This window comes from Herpailurus yagouaroundi, unplaced genomic scaffold (assembly GCF_014898765.1).
Source record: "Herpailurus yagouaroundi ecotype Mexico unplaced genomic scaffold, PumYag 180, whole genome shotgun sequence".
NCBI lineage: Eukaryota > Metazoa > Chordata > Mammalia > Carnivora > Felidae > Herpailurus > Herpailurus yagouaroundi.
This window is the reverse complement of record NW_024412411.1, coordinates 17,492,019-17,506,708: the sequence shown is the minus strand read 5'-3', so window position 1 is coordinate 17,506,708 and position 14,690 is coordinate 17,492,019. Positions and strand designations below refer to the sequence as shown.

General features: G+C 35.8%; 1 protein-coding gene and 1 long non-coding RNA gene across 2 annotated transcripts in view; both read left to right on the top strand.

Annotated features, from left to right (window-relative positions):
* LOC121039396 (uncharacterized) overlaps window positions 1-776 on the top strand; it is a 7,400-nt gene extending 6,624 nt beyond the window's left edge. The window contains exon 2 of the long non-coding RNA XR_005794741.1: window positions 661-776. This is a non-coding gene — a long non-coding RNA (uncharacterized LOC121039396). The remainder of the gene's footprint in view (window positions 1-660) is intronic.
* GRM5 (glutamate metabotropic receptor 5) overlaps window positions 1-14,690 on the top strand; it is a 522,995-nt gene that overhangs the window by 156,206 nt on the left and 352,099 nt on the right. The window lies entirely within an intron of this gene.

Here is a 14,690-nt window from a genome sequence, read left to right as displayed (position 1 = left end):
AAATAAAATAAAATAAAATAAAATAAAATAAAATAAAATAAAATAAAATAAATAAAATAAAATAAAATAAAATAAAAACAAAATTAAAAAAACCAACAAAATAGAACAAATCAATGAAATCAGCAGCTGGTTCTTTGGAAAGATCAACAAAATTGATCAGTGTTTCACCAGACTCATCAGGAAAAAAGGAGCGAAGACTCAAATAAATGAAATCAGAAATGAAGGATGAGAAATAACATCACAGAAGTACAAAAGATTATAAGAGAATATCATTAAAAAATATATGCCAATAAACTGAACAACCTGAAAGAAATGGATAATTTCCTATAAACATATAACCTTCCAAATGGAATCAGATATAGATACACACACACACACACACACACACACACACACACACACAGAGGACTATTACTTAGCCATTAAAAAGAAACAAGATCTTGATGTTTGCAACAACAAGAATAGATTTAGAGGATATTTTGCTAATTGAACTACAAGAAAGAGAAATACCATATGATTTTACCCATGTATGGAATTTAAGAAACAAAACAAATGAAGGAAAAAAGAGACAACGAAAAAAAAAAAAGGCTCTTAAATACAGAGAACAAATTGTTGGTTGCCAGAAGTGAGGTGAGGGCAGAAAGGATAAAATATAAAAAGGGGATTAAGAATACACTTATAGTGATGAGCATTGAAATATGTATAGGATTGTTGAATCATTTATTGAACACCTGAAACTAATATAACACTGTATATTAATTTTAAGTGAATTAAAAAGTATATTTTTTGAAAAATAATAGTGCGTGATTATGCCTACTTTAACTTTCCTGTATGGATCCCTGACCACTTTCAAACATGGTATTGTGTTCTAATCTAATTTCTCCATGCTAATTCACCCAGTTTTTTTGCAGGGGAAGACTATGTTTAAGTGGGATTAAGTGATTTTCACAAGGTCACATAACTAGTATGTGACAAAGATCAAAATTTATGCCACATTTCCCAATTCCAAGTAAAGTATTATATTCATTATACCATGATTGTGGTTATTTTTAATACAGATAATTTCCAAAATTTTGGCACGTATTTATTTTTCAAATACTTGCCAACATCTGTTTCTCCTAGGTGTAGGTTTGCTTCTGCCTAAAATGGAAGTAGACAAAAATAATGCAGAGGTTAATTTTTTTTCCCAAATGGAAAGCATTGCTTCAGTAATGCTACTTATACTTTAGGGAGATACCTTGTGAGATAACCTCTTGCAAATAACTCACAGATTTATGTGTAAATATTTTCAAATTTTGGGGATGGTATTAAAGTATTAAAGTATGTCTTGCATCCTAAAAAATTCACTTTAGAGAAACTCTTGTTTCAACTGCCCTGTGTGTTGTTGTGTCTAATCAAAATGGCTCAATATAAATGCTGGAAGCTCTCCAGTGTCAGCTGAAATTAACAAGCCGGTAACTATAAATGCTTTTGATTTACTTGTCAATAAACAACGGTTCTTTTATCTGCTTTAGAAAGATGCTTTAAAATTAATTCAAGTTTACCAAACACGGACAACCAATATAATTCAATTTCTACTCTTTGTTAAGTAGATTTAAGGGTACTTCAAGAATTTTGAATATGGTATTTTTAAAGTTCTTAACATTCTTTAGATCTTGCTTTTTGTCTTCTAATTTTTAAAAATGTTCTGAAAAAATTAAAATGTAAGATTTGAATGTAGTAAATGCATACATTTCTCTTCCAGGCCCCAGAACCCCTTCCTGCTCAGCCCTTCGGCAGGCTTTATGTTTCCTGAAGGCAGAAACTGTTTTGTTCATTTGCTCATATCTGTATCTGGCATTAGAAGATGTCTAATAAATGCCTTTTAGAATGAGTGTTAGAGAGATCCTGAAAGAGTCTTGCACTCAAACTCAGCATGACAATCCTTTAGGAGAATCAATCTAACAAGAGATTTCTACCTCTGTAATAGATTAGCCTCTTTGTTCTCAAGGGCATGTTCTCTGCTCTCTGCTAAGCCCTGCCTTCAGGGCCCTCATAAATGAATATTGAGCTATCCTTGGGAATAGGTGTCCAGACATGTTTTATTTCCCCACTCTCCCCTACCTCATAATCTTCCCCTCGGTGACAATGATTTATCTTCAAGAGTAACATTTTCCAGTTTTTGAAAGATCAACAGATAAAACATATGAACACAACAGGCCATCAAGTCCATGTGATTGGATGCAAATGTATGACACATTCGTGCTCCCAATGGAGCTCATGATTCAGTCATATAATGTACTAATAAAGAATGAGTATACTCTGACTGGATAACAAGGGCTTCCATTTATGGGGTCTTTTATATTAACATAATAATCCTAGGAGTGCCTGGATGGTTTGGTTGAAGAGCCAACTCTTGATTTCTGTTCAGGTCATGATCTTGCAGTTCATGAGTTCAAACCCTGCCTTGGGCTCTGTGCTCACAGTGCAGAGCCCGCTTTGGATCCTCTGTCTCCCTCTCTCTGCTCCTCCCCTGCTCTCTCTTTCTCTCAAAAATAAATAGACACTAAAAAATACTTACAAAAAACCCCATAATAATCCTAGCTACTTAACAGATAATACAGTGTAATAGCTTTTCTTTCCAATCCAACTTTTTTGAATGGTGGTTTTCTAAAAGATATATCCATGTCCTAACCCCCAGAGCTGTGAATGTCCTTATTTACAAGCATTATATACACAATATGTACATATATTTATGTATGATTTAATAAATATATAATGCATTACATCGACACACTTTGTAGGTTTACATGAGTATTTTATCTCAAACGTATGGCACACAGATACCTAAGATTCCACCAAAGAAGTAATGGTAATATTCAAGTTATCTTCAGTATTTAAAGGAACCTAAGAGATAGCATATGATACTTGACGTAGGGTAGCACAGGCTGATAGAAATTGAGGTTTATTTGCTCTTGGCTAGAATGGTATCTCTAAGAGGGATGACATTAGTTTGCTGTCACCAATCAGAAGTTCAGATTGATGGTTATTTACAACCTTTGTGAATAAAATATGGCGGCATGAATTAACTATGATTATATTTGGCAACTAAAATGTTTCAGAGTATGCACTCTAAGTGGAAAATAAATACTCAAAGGTTCTCTATGTGGTAAAGACTTGACAACTAGCCACAGGCTTGCATTCATACACACATAGTCTTATACCTGTCACAATGCCTTTGTCTTCACTTTTCTATGCACAAAATCAATTTAGGTTTACTCTTAATATATCCAGTTTGTGAATTCTTCATCTTTCTGAACTCCATCTTTTTAATGCATCCTTTTCATAGGTTGGCTATGGTTTTCTATCTAAAGGTGCCCCTCTTCCTAATTATTTATTTTATTTTCAACTGAAGCAGTCAGTTCATGCTGTAATCTTATTCCAAACCCTGAAGTGGCTTTCTACCTCACTCAGAATGAAATCCATTGTCCTTAACTGGCCAGTAGCCCTGAAGTTCTGTCACACTATCATGCTCACCCTCTCCTCCTAACATTCCCACCCCCTTAACTCGCCTTTGATCACTCCCCTTCTACCAAAGGAGCCAGTTGACTTGCTTTTCTTTGAAAATATCAGAAATCCTGTATCCTCAGGGCCTTTGCATTTGCTCTTCCCCCAGACAGAGATAGAGATATACCCCTCTCTTCATATAAGTGTGTGAATAAATCTGATAATCAGGAGGCCATCCCTGGCTACCTGCTCTAAAATCACATTTCCTTTTTAATTTTCTAGTCTCTTACTCTTCTTTATTTGCACACATATCATGTTTATTTTTGTGTTTGGTGTCTTTGTCTCTTTAAGAGAATGTAAGCTCTGTAGAACCAGAGAGTGGCTTTCATGTGCTCACTGCTGTTTCTCCAGGTCTTAGAAATATGTCTAGCATGAAGTAAGCAATAATAAATATTTTCTGAATATATACATTAATTTCTTTATTGATCATTAAACATTCGAGCACCTAATAATAATCACATTTGTTGAACTCTTAGTATGTACCAGAAAACATGCCAAGCAAGTTACAGGGACCACTTTAATTCTTACAAAAATCTTTGGAAGTGAGTTGTCTTATTATCTGCTATTCACAAATGAGTAAGTGAGGCTGAAAGAAAGTGAGAAACTTTCCCAAGGTCACATAGCTGTTAGGTGGCAGAAGGCAATATTTAACCCTAGATATCCTAACTACAGACCCCAAGTTCTTTCACATTATGTTATATCAGTATTGTTCCAAATGCAGAAGATAAGCTCTTCCCTGCTTTATGCACCCTGAAGCTTTATGAGAGAAAAGAGCACCGTGTAATACGATAGGATGAGGGCTATTACAAGGGGCTATAACAAGGTGAAGATGGGAATACTTGAAAGCTTCTCACAAGATCGTCTAAATCATAAATAATGAAAATTCAGCCATGTAAAGAAACGGGTGAAAGGATGGAACCACTCCCAGAAGTAAGAACAGCCTGTGTAATTCCAGAGTTGTGAAAAAAACATGGCTCATTTGTGAAATTCATTTTGGCTGTCTGCATAGAAGGTGGGGGAACAAAATAGAAGCATTTGGCTTTTTTAGCCCTGGGTTTGAGATGCATTCAGAGTAGGAGGCTTCAAAAATGTTAAGTAATTAAAAATAAACAACCCAGAAGAGATGAAAATAAAATATCAGAGGCTATGGGAAGATCTCTGTTGAGAGCAGTCAAGCAAATGATCACTTTTCAAAGGCCAAGGAGAAGACAGACCTCCCTCCTAATTGGTAAACTGGGGAATATTGCTGAAAAGTTAATGTGAAAACTTGATAGCAAAATTCCCTGTGATTTCCAGAGCTCATTCACAAGGGTGCATGTATGTGAAAGGAGCATACATAACCTGGATCCTTGTTTTCCCCAGGCTTTGTTGTGTGGTCAATATAGCAATTAAGGCAGCATTCCAAGATAATTCAGAAATGAAAGAATATTAAGGCTGGGAACTATCTCAGGAGATGTCTAAGCAATTAGTCAGGAAGAGCTATGTTGGAATTCTACTTCTGCCCCTTCTTAACTTTGGGATTTTATGCAGATTATAATTATCTCAAATCTCTTGAATATAAAGAGGGAAAGAAAAATATCTTTATGTCACTATATAGGTTCATTGTGAGAATTAAATGAATTAATGTATGTGCAAGGATCTAACAGCATTGAAGTCAGACAGTAAGAAATAGCTGTTATTTTGTTACTATTCAAACTAAACCATTTATTTTGTTGATTAAAAAAAAAAACAGATAAGGGAAAATGACCAAGAGGAACTTGTTTATTACCTGGTCCTCCAGCTGCCATCAGAGCTCTCCATCTCACCATCACCACCAAACAACTTTTGATGACATTAAAGATCTTACATCTGACCTAAAAATTCCATCTGATTTTCATCCTCTGTTTACCATCCTCATAAAATCAGGGACCTGCTTCGCCTTCAAGTGAAGTCTCCAGAGTTCACCTCAAATATGGGGGACAGATGTGGTTAGCAATACCTGAATGACTCTAAAGTGACAAAGCCTGTGTTTCATAAAGTGGCTCTGGCCGCACCATTTCCCCAGAAAGCCATATTGAGTCAGTCTGGGCTATCTATCCCTTGTCTGCACTACAGAACAGGTTCTTACCTCCATGATACTATTTGTTCCATCATCTACTGAATTTACCTATTTAGTGGCCTCTTTAGAATGTAAAGGGAGATGCAATTCCCTATTGATCTCTGAGTCACCTGCTTCTAGCACAGTGTCTAATATAACACATAGTTGGTATTCTATAAAATTTAATACATATTGTGTTGCAGTTAATATGAGCTCAACGGAGAAAGTTTTTAGTGTTTTAATTGCATTACTACTATGAGGATGACTCTGACCATTTAGCTATTTAAAATGGTAATTTTGACAGGCATTTTTTGGACATACAGGATTCTCTATGTTAGTTAAAAATTCACCTAAGTTCTTTAATATTCCGTTTGGCAAAATAATCATTCACTGTACATACTTACATCTAAGCAGTGGTGCATTGAAGTTTGTTCACACCAACTCACGGGAAGCACCTGTGTGCATCTCTTCCCAACGCCATGTTTAGCAATTTCACACTGGTAACTTGAAATTGGCAATGGTAGGAGTGTTTGTCATGTCAGGGCTTTTTATCTCCAAGAGAGTAGGTGGTTTTGCACTTACCAGCATATAACTGTATATAATCCACTCTAATTTGTGTACATCTACATTCATGGTTTTATCTAAGGTAGAGCTATGTCTAGTTTTCTGGTTCCATTTCATTCTTTATGCCACATAGGTGCCCATAATTTGTAGCAGAATTGTTTGCATATATAGCAGACACCCATAAAATAAGCAATTAATTAATATGGGAAAGTCTCCATATATAACTTGTTTCTTTCCTAATGTATCTTTTAAAGTCTTCGTATATTATAAATAGCAGCTGGGAGAATCAACTTTGTGAGTAGATCCAGCTCAAAGTTCAGTGTACTGGACATAGAATCTTTGTGGAGCTAGGAAACAATGCTGTTGCTAAAAGTGCCAATAAATTTCATCAACTGACCAAAAGTCTCCTTTGTCTTATTTATTTGGACAAAGAAATGTGGAGTTGAGGTGGTTCTGCAGATTGTTTTGGAATGTAAGGCTGAGATTGTTTTATACCCCTTTGCATAGAAAATATGTAGGCTTTTTTTTCCTTTTAACTTCAAATTTATATTCATGATAATAAAAGATTATTTCATGCTATTCCAGTATTATGAGTAATTGTTTCATGTCACTAAATGAAGCCTGGATTTCAAACTGCAGCTCATTATTATAAAGCAATCTTTGGTTATAAATCAGTCCATTTCCTCTGTCATTACTTGAGGGTGGAAGCATTCAAGAATATGAGTGTGTTTTAAAATTCTATTAGAATACTGTTCTCAGTTCTTTTTCTCGTAAATAACCAGTGAGGCTACTAGGTTTTTCTCCCAAATATAGTAAATGGGAAAGAAAGAATTTTTATTGCAAAATGTAAATTGGTTCCACATCTCTGCCATCTCAGAGAGTGTGAAATAACATTTAACTGTGATTGATAGATGTCTGATTATAACCAGCATCTTTACTGATGAGATTTCTCCCCACACTCCCCTCCCAGGCAGAATGTTGGTGTCTTTAAGATGAAATAACTTGAGAGAACAATGAATTATTCTGGCAGATTTTCTAAGAGGAAATTCCTGGGAAACTGCAGCGAACACCATTAGATTTTAAAAATCCAAGCTTGTAGTGAAAAGATCTCAAGATCACAATCAGATAACTAGGAAACTATCAAGTGACAAGAACAAAAACATAAAGGAATTATAAAGCAGAGCATGTATATTCTTTATATTTTGTTACTCCCTACACTTTGACCAACTAAGAGAAATTGAGATTTAAAAGGAATATTTTGGTAAAGTCTAGGCATTTTTCATTTCCCCATAATTTGTTCATTCCTCCTTTGATTTTATGAATAAATCCTTAGTGAGTAAACTAAGTTATGTATTGGACATCTAAAAATTGCTGTAACAGTCTCTGATCTCAAAAATAGTAGCAAGCCAGACAGATAAACAGATATGCAGTTTGAATATAATAAATGGAAAGAAAATTGCATCATATTTTGTGTGAACACCAAGGAGATATAAATATCTGGGTGAAATGTAAATGAAAAGGGAAAATTATATATATTTGAGCACCTGTGATACAGCAGCTGCTATGCTAGCTGGCTTTCTGTACCTTATTTCTCAATAATGCCACAGACAACATATTTGCATTTTACAGATGAAGAAATAGAAGCTTAGGGAAAATAAGTAAGTGGTGTTTCAGTTGAATTGTGTCGTTTTCAAAAGATAGGTTGGAGTCCTAACCCCCAAGTACCTCAGAATGTACTTGGATGACCTTATTTGGAGACAGGGCCTTTACAGAGGTAATCAAGTTAAAAGTAGACTATAAGGTTGGTCCTAATTCAATGTCACTGGTATTCTTATAAAAGGGGGAAATTGGGGCACAGAGGCAGATGTGCATAGAAAGAAGACAATGGGAAAACACATGGAGAATGCCAAGGGAAGGTGGAGGATTGGACTGATGCATTTATAAGACAAGGAATGCCAGCGATTGCCCTCAAAACGCTGGAAGCTAGAAATAGGCAATACAGGTTTCAGTGAATCATAACCCTGTATTTTGGACTTCTGGCCTGCAGAATTGTGAGACAATAACTTTCTGTTGTATTGAGCCATCTAGTTTGTATTACTTTGTTATGGCAGCCTAACTAATCAACTCCAAAAAAAAAACAGAAGGCTAGTAAGTAGTTATTCACAACAACCCTTTTCTGGTCCCAAAGCCCACGTGTTTCTTCCTACACAAAGGAAGTGCGTTTTACCCAAATTGTTAAGCATGAGTTTAAAGTGGAAATGTAAGGAAAGTGTCTTCCTTTATTAGAAAACTGAGTTGAGGCTAATTCTAAAGGCCCTGAAGAATGACCCAAGTATTAAATCAGTCCTGTCTTAAGGAGTCCTACAGATCTCAGTAACAAGTTAACATGGTTGATAGTCCCTAGAGTTGTTGTTGTTGTTGTTGTTGTTGTTGTTGTTGTTGTTTGTAAACTCATCAATATAGAAACTCAGTTGACTGGTATGTAGACTGGTAAAGCTTAAAAATGTATTTTCTAAAGATTCCAGACTATCATAGCTGCCTTAGATTTAGTACTCAAGTACTTAATTGTCTAAATGCCACAATTTTGACAACTGCATCCTGCCTTGTAGCTGTTCTAAAACTGGATTTTTCTGGTTTCCTATCCATATTTTACCTAGAACTCTTCAAGTATTTTCAGACTGATACTTTTCATTTTCCTATTCAGAATCCAACGTAGTGAAATCTAAAACCAATGTTGATTGTGTGGTGGGTAGTCCAGCAAATTTTTATCAACAGTGCATTTGTGTTCAATGTCCTGAAATAGGTATAAGATCTGTTCTTCTGAGGAAGGATAGAAGAGTCAGTTCTATTTTATCTCTGTTGATAACTGGATAAAGCCAAATGCTTCTACTCACTTTTATATTCAAAAATAAAAGAAACTTTAACATCACACATGAATGAAGACTTTAAAAATCTATGAGACCACACGCAGGGTATGTTCAATATTCATGTATAAAAATACACATAAGCACAATTTCAAGATCCAAGACATTGTAGTAATACTATACCTTACATAAAAAATAAAATATAACGAATATGCTTTTGGTAGTTTGATTTATTTTAAGAAAATCTTGCTTTAAAATGCAAATAGCTAGCAATATTCATGCTTCATTACCATAGAAATAACTTTATAAATAAGGAGCTTATCACAAACTCTGCACTTAACTTCCCTAGCAGGTATTGTTCTTTTAAGATAATGATTAATATGTTTTAATTTATTAAGCTGCAAAAAATATATCTTAATTATATTTTCATCAATATTTAGAGAATACACTAAAGTTTTAGCTTATTATAATTCTTTAAATTCTATAGAAAAAAATCACAACTCTTTTTTTGTCAGAATTTTTAAATTATATTTCTGACCTTTTGACAGATGTATTGTAGCTCATTTTGTTCATCGTAATAGCAATATGATCAATTAGAATATGGTGGAGTTTTTTTTCCTGTTTTTCTTTCTTCCATCTCTTTGATTCTCTACGACCAGAAATTCTTCACTTTTAAGGACTCAGGTGATTGGATAGAGACCACCTGAAAATCCAGGATAAGTGCCCCATCTCAAGGTCCTCAACCTTAATCACCTCTGCAAAGTGCCTTTTTCCAAGTAAAGTAATGTATCTGTTGGATTGTTAGATTAGGATTAGGAATTAGGGTATGGACATATTTAGAGGGCCATTATTTTGCTTTTGACAGGCAGAAAACAAATTCATATGCCAACTCAAATATAGAGGTAAAAGAGGCATTTTATTTCTCAAGATCTGAGCTGTGAAACTTCATACAACAAACAAAAGCTGAGGTAAAATAATATATATTTGAATGGTAAATAGCTTTAGACAGTGTTAACTCTGGAATAAAATTTCTGTATTTACTGGAATCAGGTTAGTATAAATCTGATGTAGATTTTGATGAGTTAACATGTATATTATTGGTCCTGAGAAACACTAAGGAAACAAAACTTAGGTAAAAAAAGACTAAGTTGAGCTCTCAGTAGATGCCAATGGTTTTAGATTGGGGAGACTTGTATCACTGAATTACATAACTAATTCTGTTACACATTTTCATCATGTGTAGAGTGGAGGTAATTCTGAAAACTACTTCTTAGGTTATAGGGGTTATGAACATGAATGAGTTTTGACAACAGGTAGATTGGAATTTTGAATCCTGATTTGTACGTTTGTGACTTTGAGCATATCATTTAACCTCAGTAAGACTGTGTCTTTCATTGTAGAGAAGGAATCATAACCATACCCATCTCTTAGTTATACCATGAGGATTAGATAATAAAACATTTAAGAATTTTGCACAGGTAATAATAAATGTTGACTATTATAATTGGGTTGTAAAAATATTTTTGAGCTATAAAGAATATAAAATATTACTATCTGTAATTATTATTTTTCCACAAGCTGCTCTGCCTATTATTCAAAGCAAAATGGACAGGTAAATCTGAGGAACCAATGAATAGTTATTACTTGGTTTCTTGATATGTATGATAATATTTAATAATTCAACATTGTAGACTGTTATAAATTGTCTTTGCTGTAAAAATATTTGCTGTTCACTGGTGTAGATTATACAATAATCTCTCTCACACATATGTATCTCTTCTTCTTTTGAGACCCTGATAATGCAAATGTTAGTATGCTTGATGTTGTCTAGAGGTCTTTTAACCTATCCTCATTGTTTTATTAATTTTATTTTATTTTATTTTATTTTATTTTATTTTATTTTATTCTATTCTATTTTATATTTTATTTTGATTTTTTAATCCTCATTTTTTTGTTTTTGTTTTTTTTTAAATTGTTTTTTTTTTTTTTAACGTTTATTTATTTTTGAGACAGAGAGAGGCAGAGCATGAACGGGGGAGGGTCAGAGAGAGAGGGAGACACAGAATCGGAAGCAGGCTCCAGGCTCTGGGCCATCATCAGCCCAGAGCCCGACGCGGGGCTCGAACTCACGGACCGTGAGATCGTGACCTGAGCTGAAGTCGGACGCTTAACCGACTGAGCCACCCAGGCGCCCCTTGTTTGTTTTTTTAATGTTTATTTTTGATAGAGAGGCAGAGACACAGAGAGAGTGTGAGCAGGGGAGTTAGAGAGAGAGAGAGAGGGAGACACAGAATCCAAAGCAGAGCTCTGAGCTGTCAGCATAGAGCTCAACACGGGGCTAGAACTCATGGACCACAAGATAATGACCTGAGCTAAAGTTGGACGCTTAACCGACTAAGCCACACAGGTGACCTATAATCCTCATTTTTTAAAAAATTCTTTTTTTCTTAGCTGTTCAGCTTGAATGATTTCCCTATCCTGTCTTCCAGATTGCTGGTCTATTCTGAATTCTCTTATCTGCTATTGATTCCCTCTAGTATATTTTCATTTCGATTTTTAAATTTTTTTGCTCTGATTCATGCTTTTTTATATTTTCTCTTTGTTGAAGTTCTCATGGAGTTCATCTGTACTCTTCTGTCAAGTCCTGTGAACATCTTTATGATCATTACTTTGAACTCTATCTGGTAGATGCCTTGTTTCCATTTTGTTTAGCTCTTTTTCAGAAGTTTGTCTTTTTCTTTGATTTGGAATGTATTCCTCTGTCTCATTTCGTTGGACTTTCTGTGTTTGTGTCTGTGTTTTAGATAGGACAGCTACATCTCCTTGTCTTAAAAGTAGTGCCCTTATGTAGAAGGGGTCCTGTGATGCCCAGTAGTGTAATCTGCCTGGCCACCAGATCCAGGCACTCCAAGGGTATCCTGTGTGGGCTGCATGAGCCTTCCTACTGTGAGTAGGGCATGACTGTAGTGGACACACTGGTGGGCAAGGCTAGCCTCCAGTGTGGGTGGCTGAGAGTTCTGGCTGCAGCTGCTGCTAGCTTGCCTGTGGGTGAGGTTAGCCTCTGGCATAGCTGGCTGAGAGGCCCAGCTGGAGCTGCTGTGGGGGTGCTGGTGGGCAGGGCTTGCCCCACCACCTCTTCAAAGCAGGTTTCTCTTTGGAGGGGTACCTGGTATGGCTGGTTTGTTTGGTGGAGCAGGTTCACAGGGAAATGCTGAGGTGGGGCAAGCAATGGTAGCAAGAAAGATGGAGAATGTCAGAACTGGCTTCTATCAGCTTAGGGCTAGCTGGGCTGAAGGAGGGCAAGAAAAATGGCACCTGCCAGTACTTCTGTTCCCAGAGAAAGTTCCATCGTATCTCTGCCCTCCAGAACTTGCCTTAAAATTAGTCAATAAATATCCTTCACATATAACCCAGGTGCTTTTCAAACTGCCTCCTTTGCTGGGTGTTGGAGTGAGTGATATAATGTGCTCGCCCAGAGTCTCAGTTTCCTATAACCCTCCAACTCTCCCAGAGTTAAACCCTGCTGATTTACAAAGCTCTCAAAGTAAAGCACTACTACTGATTTTCAAAGCCAGATGTTATAAGAGCTTGTCTTCTCTATGTAAATCCCCAGGGTGGAGGGTGACTTATGTGGAGCTTGATCCCCCTGCTCCTCAGGGAGAACCTCCATGCCTGTGATATCCTACCCACATGTGTGTTTCCCTTTTGGGGTTTGGTTCTGTGCTGCATCCCTGCCCCTCCTACCCTTGTGTGTGTGTATACACACACACACAAACACCTATTTTTAAAATTGAATTGGGGCACCTGGGTGGCTCAGTTGGTTAAGCGTCCAACTTCAGCTCAGGTCATGATCTCACAGTTTGTGAGTTCGAGCCCCACATCGGGCTCTGTGCTGACAGTTCAGAGCCTGGAGCCTGCTTTGGATTCTGTGCCTCTTTCTCTCTCTACCCCTCCCCTACGTGTGCTCTGTCTCTCTCTGTCTCTCAAAAACAAATACAAATGTAAAAAAAATTTTTTTTAATTAAATTGTTTGTTTCCTTGTTGATGAGTCTTGAGAGTACTTTCCATATTTCAGTACAAATCCTTTGTCAGATTTGTGATTAGCAAATACTTTTTACCAGTCTGCTGCTTGTCTTTAAATTCTGGGAATATCTTTTGGGGCGCCTGGATGGCTCAGTCAGTTAAGCATCTGACTTGGGCTCAGGTCATGATTTCACAGTCTGTGAGTTCAAGCCCCATGTCAGGCTCTATGCTGTCAGTTTGGAGCCTGGAGCCTGCTTCCGATTCTGTATCTCCCTTTCTCTCTGCCCTTCCCCATTCATGCTCTGTCTCTGTCTCGCAAAAAATGAATAAATGTTAAAAAATAAAAAAAAAAATTCTGGGAATATCTTTCACAGAGCATAGGTGTTTCATTTTCATATAGTCCAATATATCAATGTTGTTTTAATTTTATGAATCATGTCTTGGTATGAGATCTAAAAACTATTTTCTACTCAAGGTCACAAAGATATTCTCCTGTTTTCTGAAGAGCTATAGATTTATATTTTATATTTATACCTATGACCCATTTGAGTTAAATTTTAATAAGATATAAAGTTTCATAGAGGTCCATTTCTTTACATGTGAATGCCCAATTTTTCCTAGCTTCAATTGTTTAAAAAGACTATCCTTTCTCCTTTAAATTACCTTAGTTGCCTTTGCAACTAAGTCAAACGGCAATTTGCCATATGTATTTGGATCTATTTCTGGACTCCCTTTTCTGTTCCATTGTGTTTTCACCAATAATGTTTGGTCAGTGTAACTTTAGAGTAAGCCTTGATATCAGGCAGTGTGAATACTCCATTTTTTTTTTTTAATTGGCTTTTCCAGGTCCCTCGCCTTTCCATATAAATTTCAAAATGAACTTATTACTATAAAAAAATTCTGTTGGAATTTTGATGGGAATTGTATCAAATCTGTGGCTGAAGGTGGGGGAAAATATCATCTTAACAATACTGAATTTTCTAATTCATGAACATACAAATCTCTCCATTTGTTTAGCTCTTACCAATTCCTTTTATCCAGGTACTTGTCAGTCTGTGGAACCTACACTGTTTTGTTCTGATATACTTTAAATATTTAATTTATGTGTGGTGCTATTATAAATGCCACTGTTTAAACTTTGAATTATAGTTACTTATTGCTTATGCTTAGAAATATGATTGATGTTTCTGTGATGTTGCTATATTTTGTGATGTTGCTAAATTGACTTAATCTAAGAGCAGCTTTGTAATCCTTGGGATATTTTACCTAGACTATTTTGGGAAATGATGTCTGTGAAAGGAGATAGTTTTATTTTCTAATTTCCAATCTGAATTTATCTTAGTTATTCTTCCTGCCTTACTGCACTGGTTAGGACTTTCCAGTATAATGTTGAATCATAATGATGGAGGGGACACACTTTCATTGTTCCTGATCTAAAGGCAATGCATCTATTCTTTCACATGAAGTATAGTGTTATCTTTATATTTTTGGTATATGTCTTTTATCATGTTACTGAGGTTTCTCTCATACTTTGCTAAGAGTTTTTATTGTGAGTGGATATTGAATCTTGTCTGAAGCTTTTCCTGCGAATAGTGACAGAATCATATTATTTTTTC